Source organism: Pleurodeles waltl, chromosome 4_2 (assembly GCF_031143425.1).
Source record: "Pleurodeles waltl isolate 20211129_DDA chromosome 4_2, aPleWal1.hap1.20221129, whole genome shotgun sequence".
Classification (NCBI taxonomy): domain Eukaryota; kingdom Metazoa; phylum Chordata; class Amphibia; order Caudata; family Salamandridae; genus Pleurodeles; species Pleurodeles waltl.
The window spans coordinates 415603851-415628203 of record NC_090443.1 but is presented as its reverse complement, the minus strand read 5'-3'; the positions used below and the strand labels follow the sequence as shown (position 1 = coordinate 415628203).

General features: G+C 44.7%; 1 protein-coding gene across 4 annotated transcripts in view; it reads right to left on the bottom strand.

The window, feature by feature from the left end:
* Nucleotides 1-24353, bottom strand: part of C4_2H1orf21 (chromosome 4_2 C1orf21 homolog) — a 316947-nt gene that overhangs the window by 246143 nt on the left and 46451 nt on the right. The window contains exon 2 of one of the 4 annotated variants that reach the window (XM_069231631.1): nt 23078-23281. The exons of the other annotated variants lie outside the window; for them this stretch is intronic. The gene's annotated coding sequence lies outside the window, so the exon portion shown is untranslated. The remainder of the gene's footprint in view (nt 1-23077; nt 23282-24353) is intronic. 4 annotated transcript variants of the gene reach the window in all.

Below are 24353 nucleotides of genomic sequence, written 5' to 3'. Positions count from 1 at the left end.
TACAAAGGCTTGACTTAAGAAAACTATTCTACTAATGGCCACAAGGCCTAATCAGTGGAGTTTATCTAAATACGTGGATTGCAGCGGCGGCTGCAGCAAATCTCAAGTGGTTGGAGGGGAGAAAAAAGGGGAGGGTGAAAAAAAAAAAAAAAAAAAAAACCACTTACCTTCATGGGTGTCACCATCTTCTGCTGCCTCGCTCGTCGCTTCTCTTCCCCTCCAGCATTCACTGGGACACCAACACAGGTTCTCCAGCAATCCTGGTGCTGCTTTCATGCTAAAGCTACCATGAAAGCAGCGTCAGGATTGGTCTGAGAGGCTTGGACTGCCGCTCACAACCCTGGGACCTATGCAGTTTCTCCAGCCCGGCTGTTCAACACAGCTAGGCTGGAGAAACCTAAGTGCGTATGTGTATTTACCCGGCCTTGGACTTATACCAAACACACATGCGCCCTTAGGTGCACTGTCTCTTCCTCCCCCCTCCCCCCTCCCATCACCTATGGCCCAGAACACCCCTCCATTGACATGCTGCTGGCTCAGCCAGGGGGGCGACGCTTCTTCGCCATTGCGAAGGAGCCACCCCTGATTGTAACTCTGTATCTTGAGTCTAAGTATTTTTTAATAGCTACTAAATACGAAAAACAGCCTGGCATAAGCATACTGTGCTGAGCACTATGGTACCTACGTACCTTAACATATGAAGGGGGAGGCAGCCTGGGGCACTTGGGAATCATGGCCCCCTCCCCTGCACCCAATGGTAATAAATAAGCAGTGAAGAGTTGTCCCTTTCATTCTCTGAACAAAAATCATCAGCTATTCGACAGTGAGAAGATGCAGCAGAGGTTACTGACTTTGGTACCAAGTTAAGGGCTGCAGAACTAGCAGTCCCCGTACCAGCAGCAGGCAAACCCATTCTTATGCACAACATTCTACAGTGAAGTCAGCAACGGCTCTGCGCGTAGCACTCGCAATTTAAATGCACATCCTTTTGTGCTACATACCCACACCCTATTTCACCTCTGGTGACTGCATTTCCCAGACACCTGCGATAAGCTAGCTTAATATCGGATAAGCCGTGGTTTAAGACGCCTCACAGAAAGGACCATGGAAAGGGATTACACTTCATAGCAGAGTTCAGTACTTAGGATTTTGCAGGTAATCAAACGTGTGCCTTAAAGTCAGCTTAGCAGCGGGACGGTGCCAGTAAGGGGGATCACAGTACAGGAATCATGTGGAAGAAAGAAACTTTGACAGCCACGTTGCGTGCTTCGTCCTATATGGTAAGAGAGGAATTTTGTAACACCTAAGGGTGAAGAAACATGGCCACCAACCAGACTAAACTCTCACAGAAGGGAAATTGATGTACCATGGCTTCAGAGGAAAAAGGAAACTAAGGCGAAAAACTGAGGTGAACTAGAAACAATGAAGCCTTTGACATGAAGAAAATGCAACACTTAGAAGGGAAAGGCGTTCCTCACCTCAAGGAGCTACCATGCTTTTGTCAATGTTCTGAGTTTAGATATAATCAGAGACAGTGATTGGAATCTCCGGGGGTAGGAAGAAATGTTCATTACGAAGGAATGTAGACTCGATCATGACATTAATTCCAATGTGTTTATTTTATGCTGGAGGAGCAGACAGCCAATATTTCTGATGTGTCACACCCTTTTGAATCTGTCAGGCTCAATTTTTTAATAACTCCTGCCGAGTGGACCCGCCTGATCCTGTACTTAAAAAAAACAAACAAAAAAAAACAACTCCCAACCAGATGAAATTTATTACCTTCTCTTTCCAAATAACAGCTTATGCTTCAAAGGTCTTTGCACACTTATTAGAACTTAAATGATCAAATACATAATAGAACCCTCTTTTGGAACATGTGAAAGGAAAAATGAGGTAATTTTATCAACCAAATAATCCTCAACGATACTCTCCTTCCATTCTCCAAAGTTCAATCACTTTTTAATTTACCCTATTTATTTAATCAGAAATACATGCAGTTATTTCAACATATTCAAAAAGCCATGTAGTCCTTACACAACGATGATGACATACCATCTCAGTATGAACATATCTTATTTTCTTTAATAACATATAATTCTAAACCAGCTATCAAATACAAACGCCTTAATCATATTCCACAATTAGAACCAAATCTGCTCTAGAAGTAAAACGGGAAAATTATTTGTCAGTGCAGTGGTCTACAAAATGTTGGGATACAATTTGGTCTAAGTTGCATAATGTTTCAAGAGCAGCAAATGTTACCCAAACAATGTTTTTTATATACAGATTATTTGTTACTCCTATCCGCTTGCACAAAAATTAGTTGTTACACATGACAAATGTTGGTCTTGCAACGCACCTCATCGTGATGTATTCCATGTGTTATTTCTTTGCCCTTGCTTTGGTGCTTTTTGGCAGCAAGTTTGGAGTCCCTTTATTCAAATTTTTAAATGCAATATCCTAACTCTATGCATAATATATTCTTAGGTAGTCTATTTCCAGATTTGGTTTTTTCTAACACATCCTCCTAAGTCACCTGACACATTGATAGCTTTAGCTTTCCAACAAATACCCTATAATAGGAAAAACAATATTCATATCTCTTATAAAGCATGGTGGTATGCGTTTTGCATAAATTATCAATTAGATACGGCCCTATGTACTCCCAACATCCTTAACTCTTAAGAGAGAAAATATCTGGTTATCATTAATATTTCTTGATACTTTAAGTTACAATAGTAAATCAGATGATATTTTAGCTGAACAGGTTTCCAAACCTCCCTGGATTGTTCCGTGTTTTTTTTATCTGTAGACCTGCGCTGTATTAGATTTAATAATGCTGATCGATAGTGCTCACAACATTGTATTTTATAATTTTCTTTTTCAGTCTTATCTAGTTTTATATTATTCTCTTCTTTCCTGCCTTTTTCTTGCAATGTTTTATTGAACCTTTTAACCCACTAACTTTATATTTTGCTTCTTTCCTTTTACTCATATGTATACATTTTGTAACAGTGTATAATTGCTTATATGTTAAATAGCATTATATTTCCTAGTTATTATTTACAATTATTCTTTCAATAAAACATGCTTAAACTAAAAAAAAGTAATCAAGTGATAATTTGTGATTCCAAAATTCTACCCCTGTTTCACAATAATCAGGAAAGATAAGCCTTAAAAATAAGTTTTGCATTCCCAGAAATTAAGCCAGTATAATGCAATTTTTGTCAAGCAAAACTTCTACTGGGCTTTTTTGGGTCTCTCCACAGTGAAAATTTACCAAACCCGCAACATCTTAACTTTGGGGATATTCAACAACAAGGCCTTGGTACTTTCTGAACCAAGGAAATGCTCATAAATGTATTCCTATTCCCCCACAAGGGCAGGAGTGAAAGTGATTTCAGAATAATAATGTGGCGGGAACATCCCCAAAGTAGATGGTAAAATAGGGGAAATGGTTTCCCCATTTAAAAATGTATTCATCAAGCAGAGAAATGTGAAAAAGTTTTACAGGAGCGAAAGCACTTTTATGGCACATTTCCAGACACAGTTACACACTTAAGTACTCATGGAAATCTGACATTCACAACATTCTATAATACTTTTGGATTAATAACCAAACCCTGCAAAAAAAAAAAAAAAAAAAAAAAAAGAAATTTACCCCCAAAAATAGGAGGGACACTGTGGGAGTACATGTCTAACTTTTTTTAAAAGACTTCCAACTCTGAACTTGCTATATTTGTAGCAGTGGCACACAATTTAGTCTGATCTTCACAAAAACAAAAAAAATCCAGAGAGCTGATGTACACATCCGAAACCCTTATACAGTTTAGCTCACCCACTGTGTTGTGGGCGGCTCACACTAAGGTTTTGCATTCTGCTAACTTTCCTGTGTACCAAATTGAAAGTCTGATTCAAAAAGTTAGGGAACACAATTTATGTTGCTCCATAAAGATTAGAAATGCCATGTCTGAAATAACAGTGATTAAAGATCATATTGATTTTTGCTTGAAGACCTAGTGCTGGGGCTGGTATATTAGTTCATTAACAGAAAACTGACACAGAATTTGACAATTTTCTACCTACACTCACATTAGTAAAGAATTCTGCAAAATTCCGGCAGCGTGGATGATGAAATGACAATCTGTGGTCAGCCACACTAGCAGCTTTGAAAATATTATCCACCAAGGCTACCTTAGCACAAATAAAGAACAGTAAATACTTAGCACTCAGCTATTGTGTCCAAGGTGCACACATGAGACTGCATCACATCCCTCGAGTCAGTCACTCTCCAGGCGAATGTTAAAAATGTGTGCAATATGGGCACACAGGTCCCAAATTTGTAAAGTGCTTTGCGATCTTTGCACCAATTTGCCACATACCCCAATTATGGGCCATACATTTCCAACAACTGCCATTATCACGTAAACTCAATATAAAACGTTTTCCAAACCCCAATTTGACTTCCATATCATCCTGGATTGTTCCAACTTCAGCTTAACATTAAGACTGCAGCAGGTATCCATCTACAATACAATCTCCTCTCAAATGTATATGCTACGTTATCCTTTTTTTCCTTAATTTAATACATTTAAGTTCTTATAGACAACATTAAGCTTTAATAGGACTTCAGTTAGGACTTCTGATGGGTCTATGGTTTACAATGCAAGTGGAATCATTAATATTCTTGTTTTATTTTTGTTAAGGGTTGAACTGCCTTTGCGCATTCCTGTTAATAGATCTCAATACATTTTAAAAAATGCTCATTTTGCACAGTTGCTAATAGCATTGACGAAGCCAAAAGGTCTAGGGAAAATCTTTTATGTGCGAAGATTCATAGGAGTTTTGCGAGATTATGAATACATCAATTCTTTGGAAAGCAAATTATTCTTTTTACCGCATAGTACATTATTATTTAAAAGGTTGTGTATGCAGCACAGAAAGAATAGGAACAGAAGGTTCATATTATCTGTGTCAGGAGACTTTTTATGGGCGAGCGCAAAGTCCGTCCATTCTGTAATCTCTCTTTGGGCTTCATACCACGCCCATGCCACGTCAGTCACTTACACTGGTTTGTGGGCTTGCCTTTTAAAATCCGCTTGCTTTCATGTGTGAAAGGCATGCATACGTCATGCCTTTTCCGGTGTTTAGCCCACCTACACAGCACCGGTAAAGTACTAAAAACATACGATGCTCGATGTTTTCAGCCTGGAGTCCGGACTACTTTATCTGTTTATTTTCCACGCAGCGCGATCGCTCTACATTTTACATAGCGCGATCGCGCTGCATGTTCCTTTTGCTTTACAACGCTAATAGCTCTAACTCGAACAAATGCGAGACCCGTTGCGTTGAAAATGCTTGTTATACTTGTGAGGACAAGCGCTCTTAAAGTTATTCAAAACGGGTTCAGTGTCCTAGGAAGCCGAGCTGGGGACTTGAGCAGAACCTAGATTGTTGTGGGAGGCCAAGAAGCAGCAAATTAGCAGACTTCTGTACATTTTCTTTAGGCCTTGCAGAGTAAAACGAAGAAACCATTTCGGACATGTGCCTATATGCTTCAATATTTAAGCATTACAAAGGATACTTTCTAAACACACTTTTCTGGTGAAGTCACAGACTATGTAGTAAGAGGAGTCTTTCAGGAATCCTATTATTATTTGAATATAGCAACAAAATATGTTTTGCTTCAAGACAGTTGGCACTTCGGTACAGATAGATCTAAAGCTGCAGTAACCGCTGAGGAGCGAGTGTTTACCCCCTGAAATCCAAGAAGCCATTATCCGCATTTCTTGCACACTGTATTTAGATAGGCATCGTGATTCCATAAAAGGTCAAAACTATACTAGCCTACAGCATACAAAACTGTATTTGTGTGAAATTGTAATTATGCTTGAGAAAAATGCGAAATGTAAGGATTTGTAAGTATGCAAAATTAACATTACAATTTTTTTTTGCTCGTGCAAGACCGGTGAGAGCCAATATGTCTGGCTGAGGGACATTTTCTGTTTGAACTAGTTCTCTGCCAGAAACTTGCATGTATTTCATACCCGAAGTTTTCCCCAAACAAATTTGAAGACAGACCCCCTTGCAAATTGTACTTAGAGTCATTCCTGTAATTTCGCATAATTTTCAAATGTGATTTTGCATATTCCTTAAAAAAAAAGAAAACCTCTAAAAAGAGGCCGCTGTACAACTGAGACTTGAGAATTACAAGCAATTCAGCAAAAAGAGGACATGTGCAAAGCAACCGTGGATGCTAGGGTGAACATTGTCAAAAGTGAGGGTTATTTAGTCGGGAGCCAAAGAAAGATAATTTTTATTGATTTAAAAAATGGTAAGGACTAGGTTCAGGGGTTTTCAACTGAAGGGGCCTAGGTGCCTGCGTGGTCAGAAGATGTAATGTGGTAAAAGCTCTTGCTGTTGATTATATCGTTATGAAACACGGGCCAGAGTTAGAGGAGGATGTGCGATAGGCCTCTCCAGTGTCCACCATGCACGATGCATCATCAACTATTCAGTGAGTGGCCATGTTTTTCAAACTCTCATTGGCAACCACAGTTTCGACCACAAACCCGGAGAGAGTCCTTTGCAACTTGCTAAAAAGAGGTGTTGCCCCTCATTCACACACCTCCTGCTTGAGATTCAGAAATTGACATAAATCCCTTTTACAAGTCAGAAAGATTCTTCTAACTCGTAACAGGAGTTTTATATATTGTGAAAATGTGTTTTGTACGCAAAAAGCCGGATTCACAGACATTGAAACTGCAAAAACCTTAATCCACGAGACAGTAAATGGCACTTCTGTGCTGATTATAAACACATATTGTACTGTGTGATGCTTTCTGCGTGCTGTTTCCTATATGGGTAATGCGGTTGTGATAACGTTTAGACCAAACTATATATAGCACATCTGTACTTTAGTTGATGTGGATGTGCGTGATACGTTCTGGCTACTGTGATGTGCTGGATGTTTACGGGGTAAACTCTGAGCACTTGGCAAGGCAGTAGAGTGCTGGAACTGGTATTTCTGGTGGCCTTAACTTAGGTAGGTTATCAACAAAGCTGTGCTGTTGAGCAAGGAGCTAATCGCCATCAGCCATGTGACGTTGAGAGGTTTGAATTGGAATTTGAATACATTGGGTAGAATTGGGGCCAGTGCAACCATTGTGTTCAATAGATGTCATATTTAATACTATCCACTTACTTTTTTATGTCACCTGCATTTGAATAGTGCACTTCTGCCATCTCTATTGCCTCGTGGTGCTCTTGGAAATCCAAGGGCAACCTTCCGCAGTTATTAGTTTCTCATTAACCATACAGTCCACTGCATAAATTCACCATCCCTTACCAATAAAGTGAAATCTCTACGAGCCACTGTTGAGGCCTTGGGCTAGCGAGTGGGTGGATTGTTCCACAGATGCTCTGAAATAAAATTTCATTAAACGAAGTATGAGCTGCACCTCCACCTGACCTAAAAATATCTCGCCGGTGGGAAAGCATAGTGCCCGTTTTCCTCCACAGCGTAAACGCCAATCAACCAGTGTGCGCCATTGTTTGGCTTTTCGCTATGAAGAGAAGGTCGAAATGTAGGACGCTGAAACATAGAAAAGTGGGATCGTTGTGGCAAGGAGACAATAGCCTTTTGAAAAGAGGCACAACAGGATAAGTGTTCCAAACAGGGACAATTATGTTTTCTGCAACCACATTGAAAACAGAGCTGCATGATATAAAGGCCTTGGGCAGAGTTTTGCCACAACAAAGCTTCACAGGCCAATGAGAACTTAGTGTTCTAAACAATTAGAAGTACTTTGGTGTGATATAATAGTGGCCGCTCCCCAAGGCATGCCTCCGTGATTTAAAACCACCCAGTCATCTGGAGTGAACACCAAATCATTACCTTCAAGATCAACATATCAATCTATATATACAATCCCTCTACAGTAAATAGCACAAACAAAAAAATCACATATTGACAACGGAAAAAACTGGACCTCCAACACTTAACTCCCACTTTGAAAGAACACCACTCAGTATTCTACCTCAGGACATATCCCCCCTTCTACAAAAGGATGCCCACCGTACTGGACAACCAGATACTGTTAAGAGCACTACCACGATTATCTCCAAGAATACCAACATTAGGTTTAATGACAAGATCTAAAAACAAAACACACCTCAGCATACAACAAGCAAGTGGGGGGGAAGCAAGTGGGGGGAAACAAGGATGATAATGACAGATTCATATAAAGCAGCCGCCAAAATCACAGAAAGACAAAAGTACCCCACATTCATAGTTGAAGCTGACTATTCTTCAAGGAACTCAATTAGATTCTAACTAAACACCACAATTCAGAGTTCCAAAACACAGAGACCCTACGATTGCAACCCTTTTGCAACAAAATCTCAAAGAAACTGATCAACAAACATTGAGAATATATAAAACTACCTTAAAGACAAAATAGCTACTGTTCCTCCTTTACACAACCACAAGGGTGGGCAACACTAAACTCCCACCACTCACCACTTCCAATACACTCTTTGCAAAACAAATGTACAATATTATCCATGCAAGCAGGCCACCAGGATCACCTCAAGACTCAGAACACCTTTCCCTCCCAATAATATCGGAGCATATTTAAGAGCCCCTAGCACCATCCTAGTGTCATTTATTTTATTTATTTTTACACTAAGGCAGCGCTAAAGTGGGTTTTTTGCCACCCCATATTTACAAAGTGGTGCAATGTATACATTGCACCACTTTGTAACCCCTTGCGCCACATAATGGCTGTATGTAAGGTGGGCGTGCCAGCGCTAGGAGGCCAGCAAAACTGGCGCAGTGAAATTTAAAAGATTTCACTGCACCATTTTTGGCGTCATTTTTAATGCCTGCTCAGAGCACGTGTTAAAATGACGTGCAGATAGTAACCTATGGGCCTCCTTGAACTTTGCTGCACTAGTGTCAACATTTTTGACTCTAGTGTAGCAAAGCGCCACAATAGCGTCAAAAATTGTGACGCCAATGTGATAACGACCACCATGGTGCACCGCATTATAAATACCGCACAACCATGGTGTCGTTAGGTGCTGGTAGGGGGCGCAAGAAAAGTGGCACATCATAGCTGATGCGCTACCTTTTCTTAAATATGGGCCATTGTCTCTAAGATAACCTTCACACAACTTTTTGCAGGGGTAACTAGAAGCATACAAAACAAGACCCTGAAAACCTTTTACAAGACCCTGACAACCTTTTACAAAGAATCATCCCAGCCCATCCAGTTCAGCAATCCACAGGCTAATCCAACAGCACAGTCATAGGTAAACCATTTAAAACAGCAGCATTCACTCACTCATCCAAATCTAATGATGAAAATCACTTTATGTTCCATCAACACACTCCATTCTCTAGTTAGTCTCAGCCCTCGTATCCATAGAAGTCAACTTATAACTCACAGTGGATAAAACAAAGTGGCTGTCTTACTGATTCGGGACTTGTCAGGGGAATTTGACACAAGCAGATTCTACTACACAGACTATATCATCTCGGAATATACAAAAAAAAAAAAAATCCTACAATCGACTGCCTCCTACCTCAAAGACAAACAGTGATGGGTTTTCTCACAGTTTTGCATACACTTCCCCTCACACCCAACACTGAGGCACCCCTCGGGGGTCAATCTCTTCCTTTCCTATTCAACATCTACCTATCCATCTTACCTGATCAGATAATTCAACCTGACAGGTTGCAACTGTACATGTGATATGCAAATCATTCTAAAAACGAATGGCCCAGAAGACCTCCACAAGTCTATACCTGATAATGGCCTCAATAACCACCTAAAGCTCAACACCTTAAAGATAGATATCACTACTTGTAGACAATGGCACAAACATCAGCCTACGTACAAATGGCCCAAGGAACTTGATGCTTCGCTAGCTATGTCAAAAGAAATGAGAAACCTAGGAATAAACCAGGCACTCTGATTTTAATGGTACCACCTGCAAATGAGGTCACGCAGAGTACCTTGTGCACCCTGAAAACGCTGCAGTGCATCTACTGATGATATAGATGCCAAAAAAAACGACAAGATATCTATTTCCACACTCGTTTTCTCCAAGCTTGACTATGCTAACAGCTTATACAGTGGCACCACCTGCTTCATCACACAGAAAATTCAAGTAACGCAAAACAACGGAGCAAGACTCCTTCACTCCAGAAAAACACACGACACCAGCCCTGCAAACACTTCATTGGTTGCCTGCCCTTAGATGATCACCTTTCAAAGATCAATGCTGCATCATTCTCAGAGGCCTATGGAAAAGGAACACTGTTCTCTCCCAATTGCAAAATAGCGCTCACAATCCTCAACTGGAACTAATGATCTATTCGCTCACTTTGAGAAGAAAATCACCACTGCCTGAACATCGCTGCCCCTCCTTCCTCATAGAAAAAAATGGCATCATAAAAAGATAGTCAATTGCATGCGACAAGAGCGAATTGCTACTCTGAAGTGAAGCTAAAGTGAATTCTATGTTTATTTTAAAGAGCTGGTAAAATAAGGTAATAAAAAATAAACCCGTCTATAACCGGACCTAAAACCTGATAATCATCGCGCATTGGAGGCTTCTATGGAGGAAGAAGCTTTCATGTCATCACTGTGTGACAGTGTTATATAACCACACGGGTCTGTGAAGGACGCCCATAAGGTTATCCTTAAAGCCAGATCAGGCTCCAGATTGTGTTCACTGGAAGACAAAGATGTTTCAAAGATGCTAATAAGGAGGCAATTTCTTGTGTGGCGATGGAGCAGAGTTTGGAGATGCAAACTAGTGGCCACACTGTCGAAATCACATCTTGTTTGTCTTTTCTATCGGAGGCAGCAAGATGTTCACGTGGTGTTTTGCTCTGAATGTATCCTAGGATCCGATGCGTAGCTTCCATTGGTGCATTGCACCCGAGGCCTGGGGTTCTTACGAACTCTGACTATTCCCGTATTATACAGTTAAGACAGCGTCCAGGGGCACATATCCCCCTTGCACTAGGCCCCCTGCAGTGACGTACCGAAACCTGAAGTCCCCTCCCTGCAAAGTACCCCAGAATCCAGTCAAGGGCCTGTCGTGTACAGTGTACTGTGCTGAGCCCCCCAACCCCTCCCCCTCCTCCCCCGGAGCGCGGGGCCCTTTGTTACCCCACTGGACCCCTGACTAAAGTACCGTGAGAGGCCCGCGGAATACAGTCAGCGGAGTATAAACGGTGTTCTTGTGAGGAGACGATCGATGAAAGTCTACAGCACACTAATGTATATAGGGCCGTTGAAATCCCCATATGGCCGTCCATGGGATGAGGGGGACGACAGAAAAGCACGAACGATAGAAACGTAACACCGGAGAAAATGGGACTAGGACCCGTGAGGAGAAGCGAACCAGCCAGATGAAAAGAGCCCTAAATGGAAATATTTCATATTGCATACAATACCCTTCAAGCACCTTTGTCCCGTCAAAGCTAAACGCCGCGCGCGCTCTCACTGTGTTGGCGCGCGTGACATCACCGGTGCCACATGCACACACATGAACCCGGGAGCGCCTCTCCTCGCTGTCCCCCGAGCTCCGCTGCCCCTTTCAGCAGTTACGGGTCTGTGAACAAAAGCACACATGCGCAAGACTGCAGCGGGGCGAAGACGGAAGCGCAGGAATGAAGGTTTTATCATCGAGGAGGACGGCGGCGCGCGGGAGCACCAGCCAGGGCTTGTCTCGTCCCCGGGGGGACGCATTCCACGGCGCACCTGACGGGCTGCAGCCGGCGAGGATTCACCGCTCGGGCGTTGGTCGGAAGAGAAAGATCGAATAGTAATGTATTTTAGGAAACATTTCCCGCTCATCAAAAATAACGCTCTACCCCCAAGAGGCAGAGGGACGCTTTAAGACTAGTCAACCAGCAGCATACTCATAAATTAGTATAAAATACCCAGTACTACCAACCAGGATAGTTTTTGCAGAGTCAATCGATCTGTTGATTAAATCGCAAGTGGATTCCTAAACACACAATGCGAATAACTCATATTTAAGTGCAAATATATGTTACACACCGTCAATCTTGTTGCACATTCAAGTTATGACCCGAAATGAACTTAATTGCTACATTTGGGTGATGCAAAGCATTATTTCTTCGTGATGGTCTCTCGTGCAAACGAACTGGAAATAATCCCAAAACTTCACCAGCATAATATGGAGGCCAGAAGCGTCCCTCGATACTTCTATGGGCGAAGAAGCTTTCATGCCATCACTGTGTGACCGTGTTCTATACCCACACGGATCTGTGAAGGTGGCCCTAGGGAACTCTTTAAAGCCAGGTCAGGCCCACTGCTCCAGCAGCCTCGCTCAGATTCTCCACATTGTTTTGTCTGCCCGGCTTGTGAAGGCTGCCACAGAAACACAAGGAGATTCTGAGCAAGACTGCCGGAGCAACAAGACTTGAATATCAACAAGCCTACTGCGGCAAGCACCACGGAATTTCAACAAGCCTAAGAGAACCTCTTGTGAATTTCAACAGTCTTTCGTGCAACACTCAAAGAATTTCAAGAAGTCTGCCGGACTAGGAACAAAAGCAACCGCGTTGGCACAGGTAGGGAGTTTCAGCAGTCCTGCTAGAAGAACCAGAATTGTTGGCAATCCTGCCGAAACCACCACTGGAAAAGTCCACAAATCCCACATGAACAACCATTGAATTTCAGTAAGCTTGTAGGGCAATGTCAGAGGACAAACAATTTTTAAGCTAGTGTTTTAAATCAGCAACCAGAATAATATATTTCAATAAGATTACTTAGCAAATACATATTTGTGCTCAACAATTTTACAAACTTCTGACAGTTCAATTATTCTCCACACAGTACCCCAAAACGGACCCTCATGTTTAGAATTTGGTTTTCGGTGCCCCATGTGTTTACCATGGCTCCATTTCATAAGTTTATGTAGATTCACGGTCACTCCTAAAACAGACTACGCACGTCGTTTACAATAGCTGCTACATTACATGTCATGGGACTGGACCTCGATTGCTCCCGAGTGGCATTTATGCAGGCTGCCTTCCAACCAGTGCTTACCAATTGGCTGCTCTCCACTCAGTCTTGAGTGAACACTTTAAAGCCAATACTCTGGTTGCCTCAAACAAATTTCCTCTGATGGGTTGCTCCTTTGCCGCCAAAGAAGCGACTAAAAACTATGAACTATAGCCAGGGTCACTGGAAGTATGTGACTGTGTGGCCGCAGCAATTTTCACATAATTATAGATATGCCACATAATCCGTCATTGGCTGGGTAATTTGCAGGTTTTAACCAAAAAATTGTTTGTGTCTCAAACGGTTCAAAAGTTACTAAAAATTCAGTGACACTTGTTGCCACGCATTGGAAGGCTCTTTGAAAACTGGACTGGTCTCCTTTCTGTTGCTTATTGCGATATTGGGTTTTAAATAGGTTCTAATGAGTTGCAACCAATACCCAGACAGTGTTACCAAGTTTAAAAATGATGAAACAATACTATTAGAAAATGTGCCGCATTAGGCAACATAATTTGCCTTTCTTGCCACATAATTTACTCAACCCTGCCGCATACTTTGGCCCTCTCCTGCCGCATAATTCCAGTGGCCGACTATAGCTGCGCTTCATGTGTGAAGGCTTGAGGGCTATTCCTGTTGCTTCCAGAGGGACTCCGATATTGAGATTCTCCCCCCCCCTCCCCGTTCCCTCCCACCCATGCCTGGGGGGCATTCACCAGGAGGAACATGCAGAGCACTTGCACAACTTTATCTAGACATATTGTGGGGTGCTCTTCTATCACTCCTTGGTGGATCCTATAGAGACCCTCTCAACAGACAAACATACATTTAGGTAAAGTGCGTGCGCTTCTGCCCCTAGCCTTTTCTCGCCATTACACTCCCAGGCATAACGACCTAAGACAAGATGAGAGCCCCACGCGGTTCCATCACGTGCAACACCAAATTGCTTCCCACATAGGCCACACTGCAAACCATTATTCTAACAAGCACTCCCTGACTGTGTGGCATGCTCCCTGCTTTCTAAAGCGCTTCAGAGCCTCGTCAAGGGAAACAAGCACTATTTAATGCTGTTAAACTATATTCATGCGCAGCTACCTGGAAGCAAGAGCGGTGCCTGTGCAGGGACTGCACACAAATCCTTTCTGCACGGAAGCACCCAAGCAGCGCCACGCTTCTCACTCATTGCCTGTTTTATCTGCACCACTACAATCTGCTGTGGGTACGAGTCCCAGCCTACTGCTGACGTGTACTGGCTCACTCATTAGAAGGAACCACAACACTCCTGCGTGTGAGCTATCACCGTAGTCACACTTCCAGCTCGGTGCCCCAGGGCTACGCGGCGCAGAGCGATTTCCACTTCTAACGCTTTGAGGGGGGAGTGGGTGGTAAATATTTTATACTCCATTGCTAAAAATAAATCTCAGCGAGTATTGTGCAAGCTGCTCAGGAAATTACAGGGCGATGGAGCCCTCCAGGGAAATCATCTCTAGACAAAGGGGCACATGCTGGGCTCTGAATGGGTTTCAGTTTCGTGTGTAACTGAGTATCAAAGTAAAATAAATTTTAGTGGCTGATTAGATAGGTGAATTGAGGCCTTTCATCACAAGTTTCAGAGTGGCAGGGGTATTTGGAAAATAAAAATAAAAAATAATTGTAAGCAGCTTCTGTAAAATGGCAACATTTCATTTGCGTGTCCCGCTCACAAGGACATTCTTTCAAGCCTTGGGTCCTAGAAAATGTGACCTTAGAAATCTATTGGAGGACAATCGACCAATCAAGGAAGGGAAGGACCTACCCAATTTGGATGGATACCCGAAATGCATTGCTTTCCCCTCTTTAGAGACCATAATTAGCTATGGGAACTTGGAAGGGCACACATGGTCTTAAAATTTACTAGGGATTCATTAGGGAGTAGGGTGCCCTTGTATCAATACTTGGAATTGGACTCTGACCTTGCGTTTCCAGTTCCAAAAAACAGCTCAAACTGGCCTAAAAACCTTGAAGGACAGTTTGAGCTGGCTTTCACTACTGTTCGGGCCTTTCAGGTACTTGCGCTAGACACCCTGAAGGACATATAAATGATGATAGTGGTATCCAGGAAGCTTTTACGTTTTTTTAAACACTTAAATACCGTATTTTCTGAGACAGTAAAGATTACCAATGAGAAATAATTGGGTTCTTCGAACAAGTCTTGCTAGAAGTGGGCAGGACACATTGCTAGGCTGAACTGTCTTTCCATGGTGAGAGATTGGACTCTGGGGTGGAAGTCTGCTACCACAGACTTCAGTTAAGCCTAGCCGTTTTGCACTTTAGTGAAGCCGAGATATATCACTCTATCACAGGCATCAGTCACCTCGGTCTTTAGTTCAGATTACTTCTCTGTAGCCAAGAGCAGCGATCTCGTTATTTAGTGGCGCCCAGCCTCTCCTCCGTACAGTAACTGTGCCATCTGGAACCCACCCAATTAGTCTTTAGTGGAGCCTTATCATTTCACCTTTACCAAGGCCCAAAAGTGGGTGGTAAAGTTTTACAAATTGGAGTCTATTCTCCAGGGACCGCTTCCACCATGTGAAATGTGGCTATCAGCATCAGTGGGTGCAATCACTGGGCCAGGGAACCACTGCATGCTTCGCCTAGTCATTAACTGACTTTTCTTTATAAAAAAAAAAGGCAGCCCCTCTTCTGTCATGGGCCAGTGTCTAATATATAGGTCACTGAATTTGTAAGAGGCGATGGAAGTTTACTGTCCCTTGCAGACAAATCCCTGCATTCGCAGCCATTCCCAAAGAGTTGTAAAAGGGCTCGTGCCCCTTACATATTAATGGGGGAGGTGTTTCTGTGACTCCCTGCAAACGGGTACTATGCGCCGTATTAAACACACCCGTCCCAGTGTTGAGTTAAGGGTGAGGTCTCAAACGAGTCAGGGTGCAAAAAACACAACACCCTCCCCGCAGCCTCATCTTGACAAATGAGGCTGCTGGTTCTTAGTACCAGGGACGAATAAACAGATCGGGTAGCCTACCTTACGTGTCTTTAACCACTTGGTATTGTTTTAAGCTCATCTAACCAAGTCACAGGCATCGACTAGCCCAGGACGATTTGCTGGTCCCTTCGTCTACAAAAGACAGGCATAGCACCTTGTGCCATATAATATATGCTTAATGCAAGGGAGGGGCCTCAAGTGATCTCAGGGGAAGGCGCAAGGCTCTGGCAAAAAGAAGGATTATGCAGGTATTTTTGCTTTGTTTTAAGCAGAGAAATGTTTATTGCTTTTTTTAAAACGTAACAACTTAACTGCAATGTTAAGTCTAGACATTGTTAAACATTAGAAACTTAATAGAATAGCTATGAAAAATTCTGAGGGGGGGCGATTTATTTTTTTCCCCACTGGGGAGCGCGGCATTAACAAATTTGAAAACCACTGCTTAATGGATGAGGAAGGTTAACTCTACTCTTTGCATTTGTTACATTAGCGAGGAGCCTTGTTGGACACCTCCCAAACAAGATCGAGTTGTGTCATCGCCTGCCTACTTCTTGTGAAATGGACGCTGGCGACATACCATGAATTCAAGCAGACTTGAGAACCTGGTTGGTTATTCTTGGATGTCTCCCGTACTTCCGAAGGCTACACAAGACTGCATTTCATATATCAGTTCTCCTTCCCCACCCATGCAGCTTGTCCAGCCTCAACGCCTTCACCGTGTCAATATTGCGATTCACCCTTGGAAAGACCCCATCTACAGATCAATGCAATATATTGATTACAATCCCCACAGCGTAAGATGGAGTGAAGCACATGCATTTCCATCATCGTGTTATCAATCAAGGAAAAATTACTGTTGGTTTTTGGTGCTATTTAAACAGCCGTTCAGCCTAGGCCGCCCTAAAGTCTAAGATTGGGAAAGAACTGGGTTTTGCATGTTTTGTCAGAATTGTGCAGCGAAAACATACACTTACAGAATGCACGAGCGGTCGCTTTGCTTTCGTGAAATAGTTGACATTTAAACAACTCAATGTAGGCTTATTTTATAGCTTCAAAGTCGACCTAGCTGGCATTTTTAATCAAAATATACACAAAGATATATAGAAAAACCTCTGCTGTAGGGATTTAAACCAAAGAGCTACCTCACCGACTAAACATTTCATTCACACTTGGGGGGTTGTGGTGGAGGGCCACTGCTTATTTGGTATAATTTCGCACCGCGCCTCTTTCATCACCACACACTACACTTCCTGTCACTACTCAGACCTACGGGTCTTTTCTAGCTCCGCGGTTTCCCTCTATCGCCCTTTGTCTTCCTGTTTCTTTTCTCCCTTTTTCTTTTGGGATCTGTCTGATTTCCTTTCTTTCCGGGTCAAAAAGTCGCATGATGAAAAATAAGTCCCGATACAGAAATATGGATGCCAGTGCCAATTAAGTGTTGCTAGGGAGTGCCTGGGAGGATGTGAGTGGGAGAACAAGTTGTGGGTCTGAGGAGGCGGTGGCCACTGATACTTTACAAAGATACTCGCAGTTTCGGAATCGAATCAGTTTTTCATGGTGAAGAGTTGCTTCGCAGAGTTCCCCCGCACAGCCAATCACAGCGATCGTTTCAATTAGCAATCGAACGCACACAATTAATGGAGCGCGCGAGCGTGAAATGATTTCTGACCTACATAGAAGCTGAGCATCACTGCCTCGCGCCGCCTCGCCACAGGGGACGATAATGGGCAATAACTTCTAATTAATTATTAATAAAGCCGGGCGGCGCTGGGCGTCAAAACCGGAAGATTTCATTACACGACGGCGCGAGCAGGACTCGGCCTACCGTCATCCCGAAAACCAGTCGCAGACGTAGTCATGGGATGACCTCTGGGCCTGCTTAAGTGGTCAGCTGTGGAACCAGATGGCCGTATTTCCAACTCCAGCCTCACCCTTGTAGGAAATTGTGTGATCCTTAGCAAATAACTTATTTTTCCAGAGCCTCAATTTTCTTATGTGCACTAAACAAGCTAGTTGGCAGCTTAAAGTGGGGGTTGCGGCCACGCAAGATGGTCGAAAGGACGTGTTCCTTCACGGTTTTGGGGCCACCCCGGTTAATCCTGTATCATTCTGCTACTGTATTGTCCCGCCATTTCAGAAAGGCAGCGGGGCAGTGATACACTATCTGCCAACCTAAACTAGAAGCCGCCCCTGAGGGTCTGACATCGTCTGGGGAAGAGGAGGTGGCCTAGATGCGTGGAGGGACGGCTGGCGGCAGTGGCGCAGTATTCTAAGCCGGCTTCTAGAGAACCGACTGACACAGGACACCACCAGCAGAGACGCTGAAATGGGGGCCTAGACTGTGGCTGCCTATTCGGGTCTGACTCCGCCCCCGCAAAAAGAGGTGAGCCTGGAGAGCGAGAAACAGACAGTCACAGCCACACAACATCCTGGGCCTAGCTCTGGAGGGCCAGACACCGCCGGGGAGCAGAGCAGCTGAGGCCACCGGGCCGGACAACTAGACAGTGAACCTTGACACTTTGACGGAGGCCGGGATGGAGAATTTTTACCTGTGGCCTCCTCCATCTCTTGCGTTTTGCAGACCACAAGGCTCGTCCGTGCCGCACGGTTGTCTGGTGTGTCGGGGCCTGATGTTTGCAGCCTACTGGGGAGGCCTGAATTTACGGAAGCAAAACACAGGATGAGGGGAGCTCCTCCCTTGGATGAGCAAGCCGACACGGCAGTGTGGGGGCACTCCTCTCTTGGATGAGCAAGCCGACGCTGCAGTGTGGGGGCACCCCAGGTGGTTGTTAAAAGAGGGGCGCCCACCATGTTGGACATAAGATTGAATGGCATTGAGCCTTCCAACAGGGGCACGCCTGGAGACTTGGTGAAACTGACAGCACACTGTGCAGTGGGTGCCTTAACACAGTGGAGACACGGTGAGAGACATATAAAGGGGAAATATGTTGGGCTCTAAGCCGCAGAGGCTTGCTACTGGAACGGAGAGCAGGGCTCTGGCACTGGGGGCCTCCCCCCTCCCATAGTTACTCAGAGTACTGGCTGGCCCCATCGACGATAGCGGACACAAAGTGACTGGGTCCCCCATGGGCAAATCTAAGCAAGCTGGCCCCCCTCCAAGGGAACACAATGGACCAATATGTCACAGAGACTACCCTGCCCCACCGTTCTGGACATCAGGTGGGTGCCCGGGGCAATGTGACCCACCTTTGTAGAGGAGCCCTCCACAGCAGAGCTCATGACAGCGATTCAGGGACCTCGTGTGGCGCTGAAGGAAAAAATCGAAATGGTGGCCCTGGAGGTAGCCCTCCTCCGTACCAACTGGAAGGTGTCAGATAGGGTTCTGTGACAGATGGGACTATTTCAGACTTGCAATCGGAGGTCACACCTTAAAGAAACAACTAGCCTCTGTTACAACAACTAAGACCCTGGAATCCCTTGTGGAAGACACAGAGAGAAGGTCTTAGCAAAATAATTTGCGCTTGTTGGGGTTCCCTGAACGAGCTGATTGGGCACAGACTAAAGAATTTGAGATGAACTGGATAAGGGAGACCATGCATCCTACTGACCTCTCACCATTTTTTGCCATAGAACGGACGCATTATGCGTTGGTGCCCCCCCACCGAGAGCCATCACAGTGCGTGTTCTTAATTACAGGAACAAAGATAATATCCTCCGAGCAGCCAGGGAATCGGAAAATACCAGTTTTGAAAACCAAAACATTTCTGTGTACCCTGATTATACCAGCAAAGTGCATGATTACCGGATCTCCAGAAAGGATTTCTGGAGATCAATAATAAATTACGCTCAATATGGTTTCAATATAGGTTGCTTAACCCTGCTCGCCTACGAGTGATTTCGGGGGTAAGACTCACTTTTATGACTCTCAGGTGTGATGGTGGCTGGAGATGTGGGAAAAAATGCTTTGGGACAAGATGGGGGGTGGGGGGGAGACGGTGCACCCTTGGTGGGGAGCACATGCATCCACTCGGAGGTCCCGTGAGAGGTCAGGGGAAGGAAGCACACTGGCACTGGACAGCCAGGACAGTGGGTGCATTGTGGAGCGGGATGACGACACCGTAGCTCGGGCCTCCACAGAGCCGATGACTGATGGAGGATATCAAATAGAGCCCAGAGATGTCAACAGTAACAGAACCGTCAGAGAAGTGATGTGGGAAAGGGGGGCCTTGATTGGCATTTGGTATTAGAGTCTTCTGTGTTTTCCTTCATTCTACCACCCTTTATTACTGTGTGTGTGTGTCACTTCTGTTACGGGGGTGACCATAGTTCAGAGGTGATGTGATAATCATCTACTTCAAATGTTTAAGGACTTGGTTGCCACGCTGAGTTATGTATGATGCAGCTAGCTATGCGAAGGAATGGGGTGGTGGGGTGCCATTTCCATGTCAGTGGTAGAACTGTTGGGGATGGGTAGGTTTAGGCTGCTAGTCCTGGCAGCGTTGAGATTTATGGATGACAGGTATTTATGGTTATACCTGTTCCACTGTTTGTCCGGGGTGGGGGGTTGGTTACCTTTGTTACCCTTAGCTCAGGTTCACAATGGCATTTAAAGTTGTGCATGGATGAGCAGAAATTCTCACTTATCCTTTACTGCAGCAATCACGTGCTCACACCACCCACCTTGTTGGGGGTGGCTTCAGGCTTAGGTAGGGATAGAACACTATCACGACTGAAGAAGTAGGTCTTCTTTCCTGGAATCTCCAAGGCCTATCTTCAGTGCCATAAAATTCAGATTGCCTGTCTCCAAGAGACACATCTTGTGGCTACAGAAGTACAAAAGTTACCCAAAAAATGGAGGGGACATTTATACTCTGCAACCCACTTCTCGTATGCCAGAGGAGTGGCAATATGGGTAGCCCCGGTGGTACAGTTTTGTCATACCTATAGTGAGGCTGATGTGGAAAGGCACTATGTCCTCCTGCAGGGCACACTGGATGGTAATGCCGTAACCATTTTGACCCCATATCACCTCAATATAGGCTGTGGGCAATTCTATATTGCCCCAATGTTGGCTGTGGGCAATTCTATTTCACAATACAAGGATTATTGGAGGACAGCATAGGGTCTCCCATTGTATGGGCTGGTGAGTTCAACTGTGTCGTCGGTGAGGACTGGGATCGGCACCCACCAAAACAGGGCACTAAACCTAGAGTGACAGACTCCTTAACTCAAGTTATGCACAAACTAGGGTTTGCTGATAATTGGTGAATTTTACATCCACGGACACGGGAATATACATGCCACTCATTGACCCCACCTTACATACAGCCGTCTTGATAGGATCCTTATTACAGGCCTTGACCTCCGGGCATTACAGGGGACCTAACATTTAGGCTGATACATTTCTGAACATACTCCAATGTTGCTTTCGTTGAAATGGGGCGCAGACGCACATGTCCCCAGACACTGGTGCATGCCACCAGATATGTTAACAGATACAGCTCGTCAGGAAACCCTGGGAGACGCCCTCCAGACATATATAGGTAACTTTGGATCAGCGGAGTCCAGGGTGACAGAATGGGAGGCCCTTAAGGCAGTTTTAAGAGGCATCATTAGGGGGTGACATGCAGGGTTAGGTGACAACTTCTCGCTGACACCGAAAAGCAAGAACAGAATCTTACCACACTACACAAGGCTGAAGCAACTGTAGCCACTGGTTGAGCTGAGGTAATGCAAACACAATGAGCTCTCCAGGGACTATGGACTTCACTGAACAGACATACTCTCACCTCCTATAGACAGGTATTACATAGGGAAGGGGGCAAATCAGGTTGGTTACTGGTGTGGTTTCTGAAACGAGAACAGGATATCCCACCCATCCTGCGCATCTGAGACCCCAGTGGTACTGTCTCAACACAACGTACTGACATTTTAATAGCTTTGGTATCCCACTTTCCAGCAGTCTATAAGGAGGGTGGGGGCTGAACCTGATGGGTTAGAAGGGTTCCTCACAGGAATAACACTAAAGCATCTCACACCCCACGATGCTTGGGATCTTGAGGTGGACCTTACACAGGAGGAGATGCAGGCAACACTCTGGGACTTGAACAGGGTGAAAGCCCCCGGATGTGATGGGTTCCCAGCCAGATTTTATCAGATGTACACTGGTGTTCTGGGAGAGAAAGCGTTACAGGTCTTCACTGAAGCATGAACTCTGGGGAGCTTACCACTAACAATGCACAAAAGGGTTATTAACCTTCTATTGAAAACCCGGGAGAGACCCAGAGGACCTCTCCTCTTACAGACCTATTACTATGATTAACACTGGTGTAAAAATCCTCTGCAAAGTGCTGTCAGTGAGGTTGCAAGGAGTGATCCATACTTTGGTCCATGATGACCAGTGTGGGTTCATGCCGTCACGTAGCACAGCCTTTAATCTGAGGTGCCCAACACACATCTTACAGGGGACGGAGGATTCAGACCAGGACCATGCACCGGTGTCCTTGGATATCGAAAAAGCATTCGATACAGTGAGATACAGTTATCTGTTGGGGGTTCTCTGGGGCATGGGATTCGGACCGAACCATCAAGAATGGGTGCATCTCCTATACATGGAACCTATGGCCCAATTAAGAGTAGGAGGAAATGTATCTGAAGCATGGTTGGTGTAGGGAGGCACTTGACAGGGCTGTCCTCTCTCACCTCTCCTTTTTGCTTTGGCAATACAAACCATGGCCATTCTATTGCACAGGAAATTGTAGACTTCAGGTATAAGAGTACACAGGATTGTCCACGTCATCTCATTGTATGCTGATGATGCTTTGGTATACATCCAGTCCCCTACAGAGGCAGTGCCTATATTATTGCAACACATAGAGGAATTTGGCCAGCTCTCGGGGCAACAGGTTGAAGAAAACATTAGTGTTTCCCTTAGAAGACAGGCAGGACTGCCCCGAGATCACTTACCGACACTGGGAATTAAATGGGAGAGGATGAATTTTCAGCAGCTGGGTATTATGGTCACTAGGACACAGATGGAGCACCAAAGAGTTAATAACGATCGACTGATACAGGAACTCACCAACTTGATTGCCTCCTGGAATACACTTCCTCTGTCAGTGATGAGACGTGCAGCAGTGGCTAAGATGGTCTTTCTCCCCAAATGCCTTTACCTCCTCCAGAACACATTATTCCCCTTACACGAACAATTGTTCAAGGCCTCCTTGACAGTTTGCTCACCTCTTTGATATGGGCACGGATATGCAGTAGGGTCACCCTAATGGTCCTGAAAAGGGAGGATTAACTCTCATACATGCACCTGTATTATTATGCAGCACATTTACAACATGCAGCCAGATGGCTCACAAGTGAGGCCAACTGGGAGAAAAGACTTCTACAGGGATCAATGGGAGGGGACACACACTACCGCGTCTCCTAATGCGAGGAGGCCAAGCAGCCACAGTAATGCCCTATGTGGTTGCACACACAGCACATGTATGTGAAACAGTGGTGAAGAAAATATTGAGCAGAGGCCCATTTGACAGGGAGTTGCCCTTCTGGGGACTAGAGGCCTTCCACTCTGTTGAACAGACCATGTCCATGGAGAAGTGGAGAAAGTAGGGTGGCTGTCTGCTTGCAGGGGGGACCTGAACCCAGGAGAGACCTTCATTACGTTCCCAGAAGCACAAGACACATTTAGGGTGGAACAGTGACATTTTCTACATTAGGGCAAACTGGAAAACATGGCAAAGGAATTATGGTACACATACCCAATGGCCCCCACACCCTCACTGACCTTACAGGGATTGCTAAGTTGGGTGGGGAAGTTGGGCACCTTTTTTCCCTGTTTTATGAGGCTCTCCAGGGGGATCAGACAGAGCAGGAATATCAAGCGAGGGTGGGTTGGGAGCTCGACATTAGCGAAACCTAGCAGATTCAGCCTGGGAGCATGCCTGTGGTCTTGTAACATCAGTCTCCTGTAATAACAGATTAAAATTACTCCACTTTAATTTCCTACATCGTACATACATAACACAGGCTACACTCAACCAGACTGACCCCCCAACAAGAAGGCAGAGTGTGCCTCTTGCGGGGTATAGGGAGCCTATTTCATCCATTTAGCATGGTTGTGTGTGAGGGTTCATGAATTTTGGGAAAAGATAGTACACTATTATTGAAAGAGTAGGGACTGATATTACAATAACACCAGGTGCATGCTTGCTGGAGAGGAGTCCGGCAACCTAAAGTTTGCAAGACTTCATACAGATTTCTGCAACTAGCACTGCTTCTTGTGAAACGCAGAGTGGTGATAGGCTGGATTGGGGTGTGGCCCCATAGTCAGGCACTATGGGTAAAGG